The following is a 5,214-nucleotide window of genomic DNA, read 5'->3' as shown; positions in this document are numbered from 1 at the left end:
AAATTTAAACTCCTTGGTTTTATTTTTTACAAACATGAAAAACCAATTTTTTATAAACACTAGCTAGGGTTTTTCTAGAAACATTGAACGCCTCAATTATATTATTGTTGAACTTCTAGGTTTCTTTTTAAAATCAAGGAAAATGAAATTGAACATTTTCTCTACACTCTTGTTTGAACTTCACTTACGCTTTTTATAATGTTCAGTTGGTTCTGTTTGGACTCCCCCATGTTTGGTGTTTGAATGTTTTCATGTGCCTTCCCAAAATGTCCTATGTTTTTCATCTCTGGATTCCCAATATTATGCAAAGTTTTATTTTGTGTCTTTCTAAGTGGACTTCTTTTTTCCACTTTTATCGACTGAACTTGTAAAGTTTGAAAAGTGAGCATCTTTTGCTTATACACTGGGCAATGGACAAATATAAAATTTAGAAGTTTCTCGACACAATCAAATAACCTTATGAACATATGGACACAATAATTACACGGAGTATACATGAGAGCACACATGACACACACACTAGAGCACGCACACATTTTTCTCAAAAAAAAAGAGCACGCACACATGGGAGCATACGACCCACAGGAACACACGAGGACCCACACAGTGAACGCTCGCACACACATACGAGACACCACACCTACTACGGACACAGCAGCACATAGCTCTTTTTTTTTTACTTTTTTTTTAGTCTACTTCAAACTTCTGAACATCCTTTTACAAGGTCGAGGTTAGCATGGTTCAGCGGCCCAAAATTCAGTTATCAGAACTCTGAAGAATAATACTACATCTCTAAAGGAACTTCTGTATTTTCTGCAGCCACAAACGGATGCAGTATGCATTTTCCTCCGACTAAATCAAGCGAATCTTTGAGCTTGTCGCTCATTGTTGGCGTGCGACGCGGCAGATCACTGGGCCATGAGATTTCTGTGTTTGTGCCGGACATGATGACTGCTTTTTCTTCAAGTTGAAAGCAGAGATTGTGTGCGTGGACCTACCACTCAATGTAGAAATTACCGATCTTGAATTCTGAAACACACACTCAATTGGATGATAGACTTGCCGTTTTTCTTCTTTTGTGTAGTATCAAGAAGCAAACATATTGATCATTCAGATCAAACCACCACAAAATACTCAGGTTCTGAGTAGTTAACGCTCTTTGAAACTCCCTGCATGATCCCAGGGGATTGGGTTCAGGGAAGAAGAGAAGACAAGCAAGCGATCGTGATCATGAAGAAGCGAAAGCTTGCAACTGAACTGGAAGCACCGCTCGCACAAGTGAACCTACTTGGCATATATGTAGGTGCAAAAATCTGAATTTTGTTCAGAGAAGTGAAAGCTCTGAACTTGTAGCTTGCGAGAATCAGAACTTCTTTTGTTTTTGGACTTGGTTGTCGTGGCTGGAGGATGGAGGAGCTGGATCGGAGCAGCGCTGGTCAGCGCGTGGGGCGACCAGGAAGGTGACATGAGCCGGCGCGATGGACGGCGGCGGCCGCTAGAGGTAGTGAGTCGTCCGAGTGAGGCGAAGCCCTGCAGCGGCAAAGCCACTACCTCAAACCGAGTCATGCAACCTTGCAGTTCAATATGTATAAGCACATCCGGAAACGGCCGCCTCCACGTGCAGACAAAGGGGAAGAGGTGGGTTGGGCATGAGCAGAAGCCAGGAGGAGCCAGGAGCAGGTGCTCACCTGGAGTCGGCAGCAACCACCTCCGCAGCCAATGAACTTCTCGAGCTCCATGGATCTGTCCGGAGTCACTCGGAGTATGTAGAGAAGGAGGCTCTCGCCGGAGAGGCGTGGGCAGAGAAGGCGCTCGGATCTGGCCGGCAAAAGAAGGATTGAGTTAGGGGCGAGAGGAAGTTCGTGCCGGCGGAATGAGGTGCGCTGGTGGTGGGCGGTGACCCATGAGCATGGCTGGTTGGAGCGCTGCCTCTCATCCGAAGGGCAGTGCGGGGAAGGGGGAAGAAGGTCGCGGAGGCAGGGGGAAGAAGGTCGCGGTGGCAAGGGGAGAAGGTCGCGGCGGCAGGGGTGAGGGCCTGAGTGCGATGGGTCCAGAGTGGCGGCGCTTGGGGAGGTGGAAAAGAAGGTCGCTCGGGGTCATCCGCGACATGGCGGCAGCGCATCGGGAGGTGTCCTGCATCGGCGGCACGCAACGGCGATCCAGGGGAGGAGAGACGGGGCGTCGTGGGTTGCGGCCGGGGCGGGGTGGCGGCAGTGGAGCGGGGAGGATGGCGCGCCGGTGGCTGGGGAGGGGGGCGGCGATGCAGGTGCGGCGCCCAGTGGGTCGCTCGCGTCGGGGTGGGAGGATGGAGGCGCATGGTTTAGGGTGGAGCGGGAGGAGGAGCGCCGGCGGATGGGGGAAGTGGCGCTCCGGCGGCGGGGGAAGAGGCACGCCGACAGAAGGGAAGAGGGGTCCGGCGGCGCCGGTTCGGGGCGACGCGGCGGAAGCAGGTGGAGGGGTCCGGCAACGCGCTGGAATCAGGAGGTTGGGGCCGGCGGCGATGCATTGGAGGGAGTCGGGAGGTTGGTGAGAGATGGTGGGAGTTTTTCTTTTATTCCCTACCGGGAGTTTCGGAGGATCTCATCGTCCCTATATAGCACGCCGTGATCAGAATACTATTCTGATCCCATGATCAGAATAATGTGACTATGGATTGACTATTCGTCACCCTGATAAGGAATAGTTATTCTTCACCCCTCTATTTTATCATTAATATATCGTAATTTTACGTTCCATAAGTTTTGTCTTATTTCCGACGTAAAAAGATACCGTAAAAATATATATGATCGTCGTAAAAAATATTTTATGTTATGTAAAATTACAAACGTAAAAACATAGTGTAAAATACACATAAACTGCAATTTTTCTTGTTTTATGACCTATATTTTTATTTTTTTATGCCAAATTTTACGTAGTGGATCAATAAAAATGTAACTATTTGAATTCCAAACGTAATTTCATTATGAAATGATTGTAAAATTACCTCGGGTGAAGAATAACTTATTCTGCACCCTGGGTGATGAATAGTATCCCTATATATATATATATATATATATATATATATATATATATATATATAAAAATAAGAGTATTTAAACCCATAAAGCCACCTCAGGGGCACCGATACATATGGCTAATTACGATAATAGGTCAATCAATTATCCCAAATACTGAATCATGCAGCTGCGCGATTTTGTTGTGGCTGGCGCACGCGCTACACGACAAGAAATTATATGCTCCAGTTTCCCACCTCTCTCGCGCGCGCGGTCCCAATACACGGCCCACGGAAAGAAATTAATGCACAGAAAAAGGAGTTGGTCCACCATGTCTCAGTGCGCCCATCCATGTCGTGATTTCCTAACAAGATCCCACGTTGCATGCATTTAATTTGCATTTTTCAAAATTTCAAAAAGCTATAACTTTTGAACTGATCATCGAAACTCAAATTTGTTTCCACGGCTAGGTTCCACGCGATGAGCTCTTCGAAACTAGATTCCATATGAGTATGTTTTGACTAACTTTTTTTATGAACAACTTTGGGTGAAACGGAAGTAACTTTAGTGCTATAGGAAAACAACTTACCGCCAGTCTGTGTAGGATGACTGTGTATCATCGAAAATCCCTTTGAAGTTAGCTACCATGACTACTAAGTTAACTAGCTTCACCTCTAAGTTTTCTACCATAACTAGTTTAGTTTTGCCTCTAAGTTGATAGTATTGTAGGCCACTTAGTTTTAGAGGTAGGCTAACATTTTATCCTAAGCTGCCGGCCATGACTAATGAATAGCTTAACATGGTCGTTAGTTGCATAAAATACTTTTCGGTATGCTAAGCAACTTAGTTTCGTAGATATGCAACTTAGCAACACTTATGGACAACTTTTCAATGTATTGTAGGCAACTGAAAAAGTAATGTCGGGCAACTAAGCATCACCGTTAGGCAACTTTAGAGTGTTTGTAGGCAACTTAGAAAAACAATAATAAGCAACGTCACAATATTTGCGTGCCGTGACTAACGAGTAGCTTAACATCATCCTAAGTTGCCCATATATGGAAAGATTCATCTACTATAGTACGTTGATCTTTCACGAACTCGTCCGACCAACCATATGAACCCAACGATGACATAACATGCATTAATTTCAGTACAAGAAAATTCCAAAAGGCTATAACTTTTAAACCGCGTGTTGGAATTATGATCCGTTTTCATCGTTGGGTTCCTCGTGATGAACTCTCCAAAGCTAGATCTCGTATGAATATGTTTTAATGCTTTTTTAAAGCAACTTTGATGCTAGATGAGGCAACTCTAGTGCTAAACTGGAGCAACTTTAATGCTAGATGAAGTGCATTGTGTGTATTAGTGATTCACTTACTAGCCTACTAATAGTTGTGTGCAATAGTCTAACAGATGGTTACTGAAAGGATCGATATAGTTGACTAGAGGGGGGGTGAATAGGCAACTAACAATTTTTAGCTTTTCTTTATCAATTTAAACTTTGCATCAAAGTAGGTTGTCTAGATATGCAACTAGGTGAGCAACCTATATGATGCAACAACAATAAGCATACACGCAAGCAAGAGATAAGGCACAAATAAACTTGCACAAGTAAAGGCACGAGATAACCAAGAGTGGAGCCGGTGAAGACGAGGATGTGTTACCGAAGTTCCTTCCCTTTGAGAGGAAGTACGTCTCCGTTGGAGCGGTGTGGAGGCACAATGCTCCCCAAGAAGCCACTAGGGCCACCGTATTCTCCTCACGCCCTCACACAATGCGAGATGTCGTGATTCCACTATTGGTGCCCTTGAAAGCGGCGACTGAACCTTTACAAACAAGGTTGGGGCAATCTCCACAACTTAATTGGAGGCTCCCAACGACACCACGAAGCTTCACCACAATGGACTATGGCTCCACGGTGACCTCAACCGTCTAGGGTGCTCAAACACCCAAGAGTAACAAGATCCACAAGGGATTAGTGGGGGGATTCAAATATCTCTTGGTGGAAGTGTAGATCGGGGCCTCCTCAACCAATCCCTAGAGAATCAACAAGTTTGATTGGCTAGGGAAGGAGATCGGGCGAATATGGAGCTTAGAGCAACAATGGAGCTTGGAGGTGGAAGAAGTGGTCAACTAGAGGAGGAAGACACCGGAAAATGCCAACGGAGGCCGAGCTCCAGTGAGCTCGTTTTCAAAATTTATTTTTTCAGAGTGCGAAAAA

At 45.4% G+C, this 5,214-nt stretch overlaps 1 long non-coding RNA gene across 1 annotated transcript; it reads right to left on the bottom strand.

The window, feature by feature from the left end:
• Nucleotides 1–426: 426 nt before the first annotated feature.
• On the bottom strand, nucleotides 427–3,047 carry LOC120973496 (uncharacterized). Its single transcript, XR_005768468.3, has 2 exons — nucleotides 1,289–3,047; nucleotides 427–1,169 (listed from the first exon to the last, which is right to left on the bottom strand). It is a non-coding gene; the product is annotated as an uncharacterized lncRNA (long non-coding RNA).
• Nucleotides 3,048–5,214: the final 2,167 nt, after the last annotated feature.

Source organism: Aegilops tauschii, chromosome 1 (genome assembly GCF_002575655.3).
Source record: "Aegilops tauschii subsp. strangulata cultivar AL8/78 chromosome 1, Aet v6.0, whole genome shotgun sequence".
Lineage (NCBI taxonomy): Eukaryota > Viridiplantae > Streptophyta > Magnoliopsida > Poales > Poaceae > Aegilops > Aegilops tauschii.
This window is presented reverse-complemented; position numbering and strand designations above follow the sequence as displayed.